Genomic DNA, 17,607 nt, shown 5'->3' on the forward strand with positions numbered 1-17,607 from the left:
AACACTAGTCACTTTAATAATGTTTACATATCTTGCACTACTCATCTCATATGTATATACTGTATTATATTCTATAATATTCTACTGTATCTTAGTCCATGCCGCTCTGTCATTGCTTGTCCATATATGTATATATTCTTAAATTCCATTCCTTACTTAGATTTGTGTGTATTAGGTATATGTTGTGAAATTGTTAGATATTACTTGTTAGATATTGCTGCACTGTCGGAGCTAGAAGCACAAGCATTTCAATACACCCGCAATAACATCTACTATACACGTGTATGTGACAAATCAAAAATAAGCTGCTCCAGCATAGTCCTTTCTCATTGTCAATAAACCAAGTCTTTATTAATACTTATTACCCATGGCTGATCTGCATGTACAGTAGGGTCACACATCAAAACAGTCAGTTTGACTACCGGCCCTTTGGTTTAAAATCCATTTTCCCTCAGTTGAAAACATGGGCCTAAAAGAAGTGATAAGGAATATTAAGGATAAATATGTGAATTGTCCACACACGGCGGACGTTATGTCACACGTTATTTAATCAGTGGCAATTAGATTATATTAGGGATGAAAAGGCACGCTGGCAGATCAGATCATACTGTACGGACAGAGACCTCATACAACCTCTGCTAGAAAACTGTCCATTGCAACTTGATCTCACAAGTAACATTGCCCAAATCGCAACAGCCCGAGAAACTGTCACATTCACGATTTGTAAAACCACTAGTATTTACACGAAAGTGCAAGTGTTTAGGATGAAGTTATTTTAGGCATGCTAGCATGTGGTTAAGTTTATACCCTACTGCAAGTAGCCTATACCCAGCCAAGACAGAAAGATAAACACGGCCAGAGACCCACTAAAGCAGCACTGCCCCCTCAAGAGTCTGAGCCTGCCTGGCAGGGTTGGTCCAACAAAGCCAAAGCCCCCGGATAGGCGAGCATAATTTACAAGGAATTTCTCAAAGCTGCTAATGAGAACCTTGATGACCTTATACCTAGCCAGTGGGAATTTTGGTGGGGTGCCCCCACCCAGGTAGCGGTGCTGGCAACACTAGCTGCACTAACCCATGGGGGTTACACTCTGACAATCAGAGAGGGGGTAAATGATTGTGGTCCTGGTGGCACAAAATAATCAAAAGGTCTGACTACACAGAGATGCTTGGGAAAATGGTCACAGCGGGGGACCAGCGTGTGTGTATTTCAGGGTAGGGGGGTGTATTTGAGCTCCATCAGCTAGGACTTGACATTGGTTAATCAAATCTCCCCATTTTTGCTAAATGTTGCATGCCTTCTCAAACAGCTACAATTGTATATGCATTTGCACATCAAGTCTTCTCTTGAGATGTGTGTGTGTCTGTGTGTGTATGTGTGTGTGTATCCCACATCTCTTGCTATAGGGTAATGATGTTAGGAACAATACAGGATGAATCACAATAATTGTTTGGCAAAATAATAATTGCTTGCCAAAAATGTAATTTTTGTAATGCCAATCCTGGTTATAGGTAACAATCCTTTGTATAAACTGCCTACATTATTATGCATATTATTCGTTAATTGTGGAAATAAATTAAGATATGCAAGATTTTTTAATATACACTACCGGTCAAAGGTTTTAGAACACCTACTCATTCAAGGGTTTTTCTTTATTTTTACTATTTTCCACATTGTAGAATAATAGTGAAGACATGAAAACTACGAAATAACACATATGAAATCATGTAGTAACCAAAAAAGTGTTAAACAAATGAAAATATATTTTATATTTGAGATTCTTCAAATAGCCACTCTTTGCCTTGATGACAGTTTTGCAAACTCTTGGCATTCTCTCAACCAGCTTCACCTGGAATGCTTTTCCAACAGTCTTGAAGGAGTTCCCACATATGCTGAGCACTTGTTGGCTGCTTTGCCTTCACTCAGCGGTCCGACACATCCCAAACCATCTCAATTTGTTTAAGGTCAGGGATTGTGGAGGCCAGGTCATCTGATGCAGCACTCCATCACTCTCCTTCTTGGTAAAATAGCACTTACACAGCCTGGAGGTGTGTTGGGTCATTGTCCTGTTGAAAAACAAATGATAGTCCCACTAAGCCCAAACCAGATGGGATGGCGTATCGCTACAGAATGCTGTGGTAGCCATGCTGTTTAAGTGTGCCTTGAATTCTAAATAAATCACAGACAGTGTCACCAGCAAAGCACCCCCACACCATAACACCTCCTCCTCCATGCTTTATGGTGGGAAATACACATGTGGAGATAATCCGTTCACCCACACCGCGTCTCACAAAGCCACGGCAGTTGGAACCAAAAATCTCCAATTTGGACGAAAGGACACATTTCCACCGGTCTAATGTCCATTGCTCATGTTTCTTGGCCCAAGCAAGTCTCTTCTTCTTATTGGTGTTCGTTAGTAGTGGTTTCTTTGCAGCAATTTGACCATGAAGGCCTGATTCACACAGTCTTCTCTGAACAGTTGATATTGAGATGGGTCTGTTACTTGAACTCTTTGAAGCATTTATTTGGGCTGCAATTTCTGAGGCTGGTAACTCAAATTAACATATCCTCTGCAGCAGAGGTCATTCTGGGTCTTCCATTCCTGTGGCAGTCCTCATGAGAGCCAGTTTCATCATAGCGCTTGTGTCATACCCTCAAAGCTCATCACTAAGCTAAGGATCCTGGGACTAAACACCTCCCTCTGCAACTGGATCCTGGACTTCCTGACGGGCCGCCCCCAGGTGGTAAGGGTAGGTAACAACACATCTGCCACACTGATCCTCAACACGGGGGCCCCTCAGGGGTGCGTACTCAGTCCCCTCCTGTACTCCCTGTTCACCCATGACTGCATGGCCAGGCACGACTCCAACACCATCATTAAGTTTGCCGACGACACAACAGTGGTAGGCCTGATCACCGACAACGATGAGACAGCCTATAGGGAGGAGGTCAGAGACCTGGCCGTGTGGTGCCAGGATAACAACCTCTCCCTCAACGTGACCAAGACAAAGGAGATGATTGTGGACTACAGGAAAAAAAAGAGGACTGAGCACACCCCCATTCTCATCGACGGGGCTGTAGTGGAACAGGTTGAGAGCTTCAAGTTCCTTGGTGTCCACATCACCAACAAACTATCATGGTCCAAACACACCAAGACAGTCGTGAAGAGGGCACGACAAAGCCTATTCCCCCTCAGGAGACTGAAAAGATTTGGCATTGGTCCTCACTGGTTGCATCACCGCCTGGTATGGCAACTGCTTGGCCTCCGACCGCAAGGCACTACAGAGGGTAGTGCGTACGGCCCAGTACATCACTGGGGCCAAGCTTCCTGCCATCCAGGACCTCTATACCAGGCGGTGTCAGAGGAAGGCCCTCAAAATTGTCAAAGACTCCAGCCACCATAGTCATAGACTGTTCTCTCTGCTACCGCATGGCAAGCGGTACCGGAGTGCCAAGTCTAGGTCCAAAAGACTTCTCAACAGCTTCTACCCCCAAGCCATAAGACTCCTGAACAGCTAATCATGGCTACCCGGACTATTTGCACTGCCCCCCCACCCCCACCCCCACCCCATCTTTTCACGCTGCTGCTACTCTGTTAATTATTTATGCATAGTCACTTTAACTCTACCCACATGTACATATTACTTCAACTACCTCAACTAGCCGGTGCCCCCGCACATTGACTCTGCACCGGTACCCCCCTGTATATATAGCCTCCCTACTGTTATTTTATTTTACTTCTGCTCTTTTTTTCTCAACACTTTTTTGTTGTTGTTTTATTTTACTTTTTTATTAAAAATAAATGCACTGTTGGTTAAGGGCTGTAAGTAAGCGTTTCACTGTAATGTCTGCACCTGTTGTATTCGGCGCATGTGGCCAATAAAATTTGATTTGATTTGATCTGTTTATCCTGTCTTTGTGATTGTCTCCACCCCCCTCCAGGTGTCACCCATCTTCCCCATTATCGTTTGCCTGCCCCCTGTTTTTGTAATAAACTTTTGTTACTTCGACACTGTCTGCATCTGGGTCTTCTCCTGAAACGTGATTGTACGAATTGGCCCCCAGATGCAGACAGTGTCGAAGTAACAAACGTTTATTGCAAAAACAGGGGGCAGGTAAACGACAGGTCAAGGGCAGGCAGAGGTCAGTAATCCAGATCAGAGTCCAAAAGGTACAGAACGGCAGGCAGGCTCAGGGTCAGGCAGAATGGTCAAAACCGGGAAACTACAAAACAGGAACTTGAAAAAGACAGGAGCAAGGGGAAAACCACTGGTAGGCTTGACGAAACAAAACAAACTGTCAACAGACAAACAGAGAACACAGGCATAAATACACTGGGGATAATGGGGAACATGGCAGACACCTGGAGGGAGGTGGAGACAATCACAAAGACAGGTGAAACAGATCAGGGTGTGACAGCTTGATGGTTTTTGCAAATGCACTTGAAGAAACTTTCAACGTTCTTGAAATGTTCCGTATTGACTGACCTTCATGTCTTAAAGTAATGATGTACTGTCGTTTCTCTTTGCTTATTTGAGCTATTCTTGCCATAATATGGACTTGGTCTTTTACCAAATAGGGCTATCTTCTGTATACCCCACTACCTTGTCACAACACAACTGATTGGCTCAAACGCATTAAGAAGGAAATAAATTCCACACCAGTTAATTGAAATGCATTCCAGGTGACTACATCATGAAGCTGGTTGAGAGAATACCAAGAGTGTGCAAAGCTGTCATCAAGGCAAAGTGTGGCTATTTGAAGAATCTCAAATATAAAATATATTTTAATTTGTTTAACACTTTTTTGGTTACTACATGATTCCATATGTGTTATTTCATGGTTTTCATGTATTCACTATTATTCTACAATGTAGAAAATAGTAAAAATAAAGGAAAACCCTTGAATGAGTAGGTGTTCTAAAACTTTTGACCGATAGTGTATACACAGTTGAAGTCGGAAGTATACATACACTTAGGTTGGAGTCATTAAAACTCGTTTTGCAACCACTCCACAAATTTCTTGTTAACAAACTATAGTTTTGGCAAGTCGGTTAGAACATCTACTTTGTGCATGACACAAGTAATCTTTCCAACAATTGTTTACAGACAGATTATTTCACTTATTATTCACTGCATCACAATTCCAGTGGTCAGAAGTTTACATACACTATGTTGACTGTGCCTTTAAACAGCTTGAAAAATTCCAGAAAATGATGTCATGGCTTTAGAAGCTTCTGATAGGTTAATTGACATAATTTGAGTCAATTGGAGGTGTACCTGTGGATGTATTTCAAGGCCTACCTTCAAACTCAGTGCCTCTTTGCTTGACATCATGGGAAAATCAAAATAAATCAGCCAAGACCTCAGAAAAAAAGTTGTTGACCTCCACAAGTCTGGTTCATCCTTGGGAGAAATTTCCAAACGGCTGAAGGTACCACGTTCATCTGTACAAACAATAGTACGCAAGTATAAACACCATGAGACCACGCAGCCGTCATACCGCTCAGGAAGGAGACGCGTTCTGTCTCCTAGAGATTAACGTACTTTGGTGCGAAAAGTGCAAATCAATCCCAGAACAACAGCAAAGGACCTTGTGAAGATGCTGGAGGAAACTGGTAAAAAAGTGGCTATATCCACAGTATAACGAGTCCTATATCAATATAACCTGAAAGGCCGCTCAGCAAGGAAGAAGCCACTGCTCCAAAACCTCCATAAAAAAGCCACACTACGGTTTACAACTACACATGGGGACAAAGATCGTACTTTTTGGAGAAATGTCCTCTGGTCTGATGAAACAAAAATATAACTGTTTGGCCATAATGACCATCGTTATGTTTGGAGTTAAAAGGTGGTGCTTGCAAGCCGAAGAACACCATCCCAACCGTGAAGCACGGGGGTGGCAGCATCATGCTGTGGGGGTGCTTTGCTGCAGGAGGGACTGGTGCACTTCACAAAATAGATGGCATCATGTGGAAGGAAAATTATGTGGATATATTGAAGCAACATCTCAAGACATCAGTCAGGAAGTTAAAGCTTGGTCGCAAATGGGTATTCCAAATGGACAATGACCCCAAGCATACTTCAAAACTTGTGGCAAAATGGCTTAAGGACAACAAAGTCAAGGTATTGGAGTGGCCATCACAAAGCCCTGACCTCAATCCTATAGAAAATATGTGGGCAGAACTGAAAAAGCGTGTGCGAACAAGGAGGTTTACAATCCTGACTCAGTTACACCAGCTCTGTCATGAGGAATGGGCCAAAATTCACCCAACTTATTGTGGGAAGCTTGTGGAAGGCTACCCGAAATGTTTGACCCAAGTTTAAACAATTTAAAGGCAATTCTACCAAATACTAATTGAGTGTATGTAAACTTCTGACCCACTGGGAATGGGATGAAATAAATAAAAGCTGAAATTCTGACATTTCACATTCTTAAAATAAAGTGGTGATCCTAACTGACCTAAGACAGGGAATCTTTACTAGGATTAAATGTCAGGAATTGTGAAAAACAGAGTTTAAATGTATTTGGCTAAGGTGTATGTAAACATCTGACTTCAACTGTATATTTTTCAATAACTGTATACAATACAATCGAGGTGAGGGTGTTGGAAATGCTTTTGGAAGTTCATCTGCTTCTGTTCTGTGGGTGGCACTGTGTGCTCCTTTTAAAAGATGGGTCCCAATCTCTCAAAGGCCCTAGTATACAGTTGGACAGGGGGTGGTCTGCCAGTCACTGGGATGACAATCCAACATGGGATGGGGGGAGGTTTTAGGGGGTGGAATAGTAGAGAACATTTGGAGGGTTACTCAGTAGCAGTGCAAAAACCATGGTACAGCTATATGGACACTCTCATTATGGTACTTTTTAATGGTAAGTTTACAAACATATATTATGATAAATAAAATTGAGACTTTTTTCTCATTATGGTGAAATAATTATAGCCAGTTATAATTGTAATGGCTTAGCAGATAATAAGAAAAGACGATCCGTATGTACCTGGCTAAAAGAGAAGGAATATAATATCTATTGTTTACAGGAAACTCATTCAACAATTTTAGATGACGTTGTGTGGAAAAAGTAATGGGGGGGGAATTCATGTACTTCTCCCATGGGCAAAGAAATTAAAAAATGGTGATTAATTTAAAAAATTTTTTTATCAGAATGTGGAAATTGTTCAAAATGATTATTTTAAATATGCTATTGGACCATAAACAGATTTGGCTCATTAATCTATACGGTCCAAATAATACAAGACTATTATTACTGTGGGAGATGATAATACGGTTTTAAATACCTCAATGGACCGTAAAGGAAATTACACTACAAACTATCACCCCTATGCACGTAAAGAAATCACAAATATCATGGATATATTGGAACTAGTGGATATATGGAGGCTTAAATATCCTGACCTAGTGAGATATACATGGCGGAGGCTCAATCAAGTTTATCGTCTTGACTACTTTCTTATGTCATTCTTGCTGGCACCAAAAGTTTGCAGTCGGACCATCAAATAATTGGCATATACATTACTCTTACAGAATTTCCACATGGGTAAGGATATTGGAAATGTAATCAAAACCTATTGGATGACAACTTGTTTTTAACCAGGACAGAAGAATGTATAACTGACTTTTTCCGACATAATGGCACAGCAGATCCCCTTATATATGGGACACTTTTAAATGTGCCTTTAGAGGCCATGCAATTCAATAATCATCTTTAAAACAAAAGCAATTTAGGTCAAAATAATTAATATTACAGTTTTCCCCAAATGTTAACACACGTTTGCTGAAACTACATCTCAGGTTTCTCAAAACTCTAAACACAAAACACTAAACAGTTAGCCAATTTCCCCAAACCCCACAGATATCTTGGAAAATGAAACACAGCAATCAAAATTATATACTCCCTGCTCAAAATGAAACTCTGCATACAAATGAGACACACACACACACACACATCAAATTAATCTAACTTAGTGACAAACGAGATCACACTAATGTGACACTACTATCAGAACCTATTTCAGTCTAAGAATTTATTGTTATACTGTATATTGTTTGTGTGTACTCAACCAAGAAAGGAACACAAATGCAGGATGCGGGCTATGGTTGATAAACTCACTGATGTTATGGAAGATGGCAGGGTTTCCAATAATCTGTTGTTAGATTTCCCGCAGTCTCATGGCATTATTTTCAACTACCATTTGCACAATGGCAGTCTCCTCTTCGTCTGTAAATAGACGCGTTCTACCACCATGTGGTTTTCGTCTTTCAGTTCTACAAAAACAAAATAGCATACAAAACAGTAAACACTACAGTAATACAGTATACAAAATAAACATGTTACAAAGTAGTATAGCTCTCAATTTCATTCATACAGTAATAAATGAAACATTTACTCTGTTTCCCCTTACATTATGTATTGGAATCTACGGTCTTTACTGTGCTTCATGTTGTACTACTGTCAAGTAGTAAAAGTAAAAGTCCAATGTCTGCAGTACATACCTATTCTCATTTTGGAACGTCTGGATGATGGATGCTGAACTGGTTCTCTAGCAGATTAGTAAGAATGTCTCACCCCATGTTCAAGAATGGCCTTTTTCCCTTTATTCAGATTACAACCTCTCACTTTCAGTTATTTGAAAATGAAATCATCTTGAAAATTTCGCTATTTTTAAACAAGCCATTGAAAGTTGTTTGCAATTTTAGTTTAATCTATCAGAAAAGACAGAAGAAATATTACAACAAATGTTATGGTTAAACTCAAATATGCTAATTGATTAAAAAAAACAATATTTTTTTGGATAAAAAAACAACTGTATAATATTTGTAAATTATATCATAAATAGGACTGGTGGAGTTATGTCACACATGCAGCTAACAAAAATATATGGAAATGTTTGCTCTACTCAAAATTACAACTAACTAATTGCAGCATTACTGCAAAAAATGGAAGAGGCAAGTGGAAGCTGGAGAAAGTAAGGAACTTGTCTGTTGGCCCTGCATTAAAGACCACAATTGGTTAAAGAAAATTGTGATAAATAAAAAAGTATACCAGTTTCATTTAAGGATAAAAAAATTGACAGATGTGCCATATAGATTTCAAAATAGTTGGGAAGAGTTTTTCGATGTACCCATTCCATGGCACATGGTTTATGAACTGATACACAAAACGACGCTGGATTCAAAACTTAGAGTTTCAAATGTAAATTATTATAAAAAATTATTGCAACCAATAGAATTTTATATATTTGGGGGATGCAACCATCCTAGCTCTGCAGATTTCGCTGCAAAGAGACAGAATCATTAGATCATTTGTTTTGGTACTGTCCATATGTCACTTGTTTTTGGAGCAAACTTTGCAAATAGCACTGCTGGGTGATTAAAAAAGTTGTAGTCAATCGATCAACAATACAGTGCATTCAGAAAGTATTCAGACCCCTTGACCTTTTCCACATTTTGTTACATTACAGCCAAATTCTAAAATGGATTAAATTGTTAGTTTCTTTCCTCATCAATCTACACACAATACCCCATAATGACAAAGCAAAACCAGGTATTTAGAAATGTTTGAAAATGTATTTAAAATAAATGAAATATCACATTTACATAAGTATTCAGACCCTTTACTTGAAGCACCTTTTGGCAGCGATTACAGCCTAGAGTCTTCTTGGGTATGACGCTACAAGCTTGGCACACCTGTATTTGGGGAGTTTCTCCCATTCTTCTCTGCAGATCCTCTCAAGCTCTGTCCGGTTGGATAGGGAGAGTCGCTGCACAACTATTTTCAGGTCTCTCCAGAGATGTTTGATCGGGTTCAAGTCCAGGCTCTGGCTGGGCCACTCAAGGACATTCAGAGACTTGTCCCGAAGCCACTCATACATTGTCTTGGCTGTGTGCTTAGGGTCGTTGTCCTGTTGGAAGGTGAACCTTCGCCCCAGTCTGAGGTCCTGAGCACTCTGGAGCAGGTTTTCATCTCTCTGTACTCTGCACCGTTCATCTTTTCCTTGATCCTGACTAGTCTCCTAGTCCCTGCCGCTGAAAATCATCCCCACATGATGATGCTGCCACCACCATGCTTTACCGTAGGGATGGTGCCAGGTTTCCTCCAGACGTGACGCTTGGCGTTCAGGCCAAAGAGTTCAATCTTGGTTTCATCAGACTAGAGAATATTGTTTCTCATGGTCTGAGAGTCCTTAAGGTGCCTTTTGGCAAACTCCAAGCGGGCTGTCATGTGCCTTTTACTGAGGAGTGGCTTCTGTCTGGCCACTCTACCATAAAGGCCAGATTGGTGGAGTGCTGCAGAGATGGTCGTCCTTCTGGAACGTTCTTCGACCTTCACAAAGGAACTCTGGAGCTCTGTCAGTGTGACCATCGGGTTCTTGGTCACCCCCCTGACCAAGGCCCTTCTCCCCCGATTGCTCAGTTTGGCCGGGTGGCCAGCTCTAGGAAGAGTCTTGGTGGTTCCAAACTTCTTCCATTTAAGAATAATGGAGGCCACTGTGTTCTTGGGGACTTTCAATTCTGCAGAAATTGTTTGGTACCCTTCCCCAGATCTGAGCCTTGACACAATCCTGTCTCGGAGCTTTACGGACAATTCCTTTCTGTTTTTTATTTGTAATAAATGTGCAAAAAATATAAATAACTGTTTTCACATTGTCATTATGGGGTATTGTGTGTAAATTGAGGAGGAACATTTTAGAAAAAGGCTGTAACGTAACAAAATGTGGAAAATGGGAAAGGGTCTGAGTACTTTCTGAATGCACTGTATATACTGAACAAAAATATAAACGCAACATGCAACAATTTCAAATATTTAGTTACAGTTCATACAGTGGGGAAAAAAAGTATTTAGTCAGCCACCAATTGTGCAAGTTCTCCCACTTAAAAAGATGAGAGAGGCCTGTAATTTTCATCATAGGTACACGTCAACTATGACAGACAAAATGAGAATTTTTTTTCCAGAAAATCACATTGTAGGATTTTTAATTAATTTATTTGCAAATTATGGTGGAAAATAAGTATTTGGTCAATAACAAAAGTTTCTCAATACTTTGTTATATACCCTTTGTTGGCAATGACACAGGTCAAACGTTTTCTGTAAGTCTTCACAAGGTTTTCACACACTGTTGCTGGTATTTTGGCCCATTCCTCCATGCAGATCTCCTCTAGAGCAGTGATGTTTTGGGGCTGTCGCTGGGCAACATGTACTTTCAACTCCCTGCAAAGATTTTCTATGGGGTTGAGATCTGGAGACTGGCTAGGCCACTCCAGGACCTTGAAATGCTCCTTACGAAGCCACTCCTTCGTTGCCCGTGCGGTGTGTTTGGGATCATTGTCATGCTGAAAGACCCAGCCACGTTTCATCTTCAATGCCCTTGCTGATGGAAGGAGGTTTTCACTCAAAATCTCACGATACATGGCCCCATTCATTCTTTCCTTTACACGGATCAGTCATCCTGGTCCCTTTTCAGAAAAACAGCCCCAAAGCATGATGTTTCCACCCCCATGCTTCACAGTAGGTATGGTGTTCTTTGGATGCAACTCAGCATTCTTTGTCCTCCAAACACGGCGAGTTGAGTTTTTACCAAAAAGTTATATTTTGGTTTCATCTGACCATATGACATTCTCTCAATCCTCTTCTGGATCATCCAAATGCACTCTAGCAAACTTCAGACGGGCCTGGACATGTACTGGCTTAAGCAGGGGGACACGTCTGGCACTGCAGGATTTGAGTCCCTGGCGGCGTAGTGTGTTACTGATGGTAGGCTTTGTTACTTTGGTCCCAGCTCTCTGCAGGTCATTCACTAGGTCCCCCCGTGTGGTTCTGGGATTTTTGCTCACCGTTCTTGTGATCATTTTGACCCCACGGGGTGAGATCTTGTGTGGAGCCCCAGATCGAGGGAGATTATCAGTGGTCTTGTATGTCTTCCATTTCCTAATAATTGCTCCCACAGTTGATTTCTTCAAACCAAGCTGCTTACCTATTACAGATTCAGTCTTCCCAGCCTGGTGCAGGTCTACAACTCCTACAATGTGATTTTCTGGATTTTTCTCTCTCAATTTGTCTGTCATAGTTGACGTGTACCTATGATGAAAATTACAGGCCTCTCTCATCTTTTTAAGTGGGAGAACATGCACAATTGGTGGCTGACTAAATACTTTTTCCCCCCACTGTATATATATATATATATATATATATATATATATATATATATATATATATATATATATATATATAGTGGCAAGAAAAAGTATGTGAACCCTTTGGAATTACCTGGATTTCTCAATAATATGGTCATAAAATTTGATCTGATCTTCATCTAAGTCACAACAATGGACACACACAGTGTGCTTAAACTAGTAACACACAAATTCTTGTATTTTTCTTGTCTATATTGAATACATCATTTAAACATTCACAGTGTAGGTTGGAAAAAGTATGTGAACCCCTAGGCCAATGACTTTTCCAAAAGCTAATTGGAGTAAGGAGTCAGCTAACCTGGAGTCCAATCAATGAAACGAGATTGGAGATGTTGGTTAGAGTTGCCACTTTCCTATAAAAAACATTTTTGAGTTTGCTATTCACAAGAAGCATTGCCTGATGTGAACCATGCCTCAAACAAAAGAGATCTCAGAATACCTAAGATTCAGAATTGTTGACTTCCATAAAGCTGGAAAGGGTTACAAAAGTATCTCTAAAAGCCTTGATGTTCATCAGTCCACGGTAAGCCAAATTGTCTTTAAATGGAGAAAGTTCAGCACTGTTTCTACTCTCCCTAGGAGTGGCCATCCTGCAAAGATGACTGCAAGAGCACAGCGCAGAATGCTCAATGGGGTTAAGAAGAATCCTAGAGTGTCAGCTAAAGACCTACAGAAATCTTTGGAACATGCTAACATCTCTGTTGACGAGTCGACGATACGTAAAACACTAAACAAGAATGGTGTTCATGGGAGGACACCAAGGAAGAAGCCACTGCTGTCCAAAAAAAACATTGCTGCATGTCTGAAGTTTGCAAAAGAGCACCTGGATGTTCCACAGCGCTACTGGCAAAATATTCTGTGGACAGATGTTATGTGAATTATTTAACAAACTATTTCAGTGTCTCTGAGTGTCTCCCAAAATGAAGGAACGGACAGAGTCCCGGTCTGCATAGTCAGAGATTTATTCATTGAGAATTCTGCCATCACAATTTCAGAGTCCATCTTTTATACTCATACGTCATACAAAAATCCCTCCCCTCTTTAGGCGGGCTGTAGTTTTCCACTTTAAAACTGCTCTCCTGACCATCAGTTCACACACACACACACACACACACATACATACACACACACACACACACACACATGCATACACACATACATACATACACACACACACACACATGCATACACACACACATACATTCCTTAGTTATCGCCGTCCTCACAATATCCTGCAAGCCTTTCACTCCCTTTATTCCTCAGTTATCTTGGTTTCTCAGTTGCCTGTAGCCTTTGTTGTCTGGTCTAACTCTTACTCACATTGCTAAATAGTAGCTCAATGTCATAGTCTTTACTGGTCTTACACTCACACATTCTAACACATTTCACACAGTTTCAGGGTGTAATAATTAGTCATTAATAATTAATCTATCAACAGATTAAACTAAAGTTGAGTTGTTTGGAAGGAACACCAACACTGTGTGTGGAGAAAAAAAAGGCACAGCACACCAACATCAAAACCTCATCCCAACTGTAAAGTAGGGTAGAGGGAGCATCATGGTTTGGGGCTGCTTTGCTGCCTCAGGGCCTGGACAGCTTGCTATCATCGACGGAAAAATGAATTGCCAAGTTTATCAAGACATTTTGCAGGAGAATATAAGGCTATCTGTCCACCAATTGAAGCTCAACAGAAGTTGGGTGATGCAACAGGACAACGACCGAAAACACAGAAGTAAATCAACAACAGAATGGCTTCAACAGAAGAAAATACACCTTCTGGAGTGGCCCAGTCAGAGTACTGACCTCAACCCGATTGAGATGCTGTGGCATGACATCAAGAGAGGGGTTCACACCAGGAATATTGAGAATATTGCTGAACTGAAACAGTTTTTTAAAGAGGAATGGTCCAAATTTCCTCCTGACCGTTGTGCAGGTCTGATCCGCAACTACAGAAAACTTTTGGTTGAGGTTATTGCTGCCAAAGGAGGGTCAACCAATTATTAAATCCAAGGGTTCACATACTTGTTCCACCCTGCATGGTGTGTTCAATAAAGACATGAAAACGTATAATTGTTTGTGTGTTATTAGTTTAAGCAGACTGTGTTTGTCTATTGTTGTTACTTAGATGAAGATCAGATCAAATCTTATGACCAATTTATGCAGAAATCCAGGTAATTCCAAAGGGTTCACATACTTTTTCGTGCCACTGTATACAGTACCAGTCAAAAGTTTGGACACACCTACTCATTCCAGGGTTTTTCTTTCTTTTTACTATTTTCTACATTGTCGAATAATAGTGAAGGCATCAAAACTATGAAATAACACATATGGAGTAACCAAAAAAGTGTTAAACAAATCAAAATATATTTTATATTTGAGATTCTTCAAAGTAGCCACCTTTTGCCTTGATGACAGCTTTGCACACTCTTGGCATTCTCTCAACCAGCTTCATGAGGTAGTCACCTGGAATGCATTTCAATTAACAGATGTGCCTTGTTAAAAGTTAATTTGTGGACTTTCTTTCCTTCTTAATGCGTTTGAGCCAATCAGTTGTGTTGTGACAAGGTAGGGGTGGTATACAGAAGATAGCCCTATTTGGCAAAAGACCAAGACCATATTATAGCAAGAACAGCTCAAATACCAGTCGAGGTATACCAAACCTTTTTTGATATACTAAGAGGACCGTTATTAGCATGTTTTAACAACTCCTATGTAAATGGTAGATTATCTGACACTCAAGAAGAAGATCTCATTATTACTGAAACAGGATACAATAGGAAAATATAATGATCCAGTCCATTAAAAAAATTGGAGGCCCCTTACACTTCAGTGTTGTGATGCAAAAATTCTAGCAAAATGTATAGCGCATAGAATTAAAAAGGTATTGTCGGATATTATTCATTCTAATCAGACAGGTTTTTTACATGGAAGATACATTGGAGATAATATAAGGCAAGTATTGGAAACAATAGAACACTATGGAAAATCTGGGAAACCAGGCCTGCTATTCATAGCAGACTTCGAAAAGGCATTTGATAAAGTACGACTGGGGTTTATATATAAATGCCTGGAGCATTTCAATTTTGGAGAATCTCTTATAAAATGGGTCAAAATCATGTATAGTAACCCTAGGTGTAAAATAGTAAATAATGGCTATTTCTCCGAAAGTTTTAAACTGTCAAGAGGAGTGAAACAAGTTTGTCCACTATCGGCATATCTATTTATTGTGGCCATCGAGATGTTAGCTATTAAAATCAGATCCAACAATAATATCAGGGGATTAGAAATCCAGGGCTTAAAAACAAAGGTGTCATTGTACGCTGATGATTCATGTTTTCTTTTAAATCCACAACTAGAATCCCTCCACAGCCTCATAGAGGATCTAGATACATTTTCTAACCTCTCTGGATTACAACCAAATTATGACAAATGTACTATATTACATATTGGATCACTAAAAAATACAATTTTTACATTACCATGTAGTTTACCAATAAAATGGTCTGATGGTGATGTGGATATACTCGGAATACATATCCCAATGGAAATAAATGATCTCACTTGAATACATTTTAATAGAAAGTTAGCAAAATAGATAAGATCTTGCTACCATGGAAAGGTACAGTGGGGAAAAAAAGTATTTAGTCAGCCACCAATTGTGCAAGTTCTCCCACTTAAAAAGATGAGAGAGGCCTGTAATTTTCATCATAGGTACACGTCAACTATGACAGACAAATTGAGAAAAAAAAATCCAGAAAATCACATTGTAGGATTTTTTATGAATTTATTTACAAATTATGGTGGAAAATAAGTATTTGGTCACCTACAAACAAGCAACATTTCTGGCTCTCACAGACCTGTAACTTCTTCTTTAAGACGCTCCTCTGTCCTCCACTCGTTACCTGTATTAATGGCACCTGTTTGAACTTGTTATCAGTATAAAAGACACCTGTCCACAACCTCAAACAGTCACACTCCAAACTCCACTATGGCCAAGACCAAAGAGCTGTCAAAGGACACCATAAACAAAATTGTAGACCTGCACCAGGCTGGGAAGACTGAATCTGCAATAGGTAAGCAGCTTGGTTTGAAGAAATCAACTGTGGGAGCAATTATTAGGAAATGGAAGACATACAAGACCACTGATAATCTCCCTCGATCTTGGGCTCCACGCAAGATCTCACCCCGTGGGGTCAAAATGATCACAAGAACGGTGAGCAAAAATCCCAGAACCACACGGGGGGACCTAGTGAATGACTTGCAGAGAGCTGGGACCAAAGTAACAAAGCCTACCATCAGTAACACACTACGCCGCCAGGGACTCAAATCCTGCAGTGCTAGACGTGTCCCCCTGCTTAAGCCAGTACATGTCCAGGCCCGTCTGAAGTTTGCTAGAGTGCATTTGGATGATCCAGAAGAGGATTGGGAGAATGTCATATGGTCAGATGAAACCAAAATAGAACTTTTTGGTAAAAACTCAACTCGTCGTGTTTGGAGGACAAAGAATGCTGAGTTGCATCCAAAGAACACCATACCTACTGTGAAGCATGGGGGTGGAAACATCATGCTTTGGGGCTGTTTTTCTGAAAAGGGACCAGGACGACTGATCCGTGTAAAGGAAAGAATGAATGGGGCCATGTATCGTGAGATTTTGAGTGAAAACCTCCTTCCATCAGCAAGGGCATTGAAGGTGAAACGTGGCTGGGTCTTTCAGCATGACAATGATCCCAAACACACCGCCCGGGCAACGAAGGAGTGGCTTCGTAAGAAGCATTTCAAGGTCCTGGAGTGGCCTAGCCAGTCTCCAGATCTCAACCCCATAGAAAATCTTTGGAGGGAGTTGAAAGTCCGTGTTGCCCAGCCACAGTCCCAAAACATCACTGCTCTAGAGGAGATCTGCATGGAGGAATGGGCCAAAATACCAGCAACAGTGTGTGAAAACCTTGTGAAGACTTACAGAAAACGTTTGACCTGTGTCATTGCCAACAAAGGGTATATAAAAAAGTATTGAGAAACTTTTGTTATTGACCAAATACTTATTTTCCACCATAATTTGCAAATAAATTCATTAAAAATCCTACAATGTGATTTTCTGGATTTTATTTCCTCATTTTGTCTGTCATAGTTGACGTGTACCTATGATGAAAATTACAGGCCTCTCTCATCTTTTTAAGTGGGAGAACTTGCACAATTGGTGGCTGAATAAATACTTTTTTCCCCCACTGTAAATACCTGTCAATTTGTGGAAAAATCACCCTGATTAATTCTTTAGTATTATCCCAGTTTACCTATTTGCTTATGGTCTTGCCTACGCCTAGCGAACAGTTTTTTAAATTACAGTGGGGAGAACAAGTATTTGATACACTGCCGATTTTGCAGGTTTTCCTACTTACAA

The sequence above is a fragment of the Coregonus lavaretus genome (genome assembly GCF_964263955.1).
Source record: "Coregonus lavaretus genome assembly, chromosome: 13".
In the NCBI taxonomy this organism is placed as follows: Eukaryota; Metazoa; Chordata; class Actinopteri; order Salmoniformes; family Salmonidae; genus Coregonus; species Coregonus lavaretus.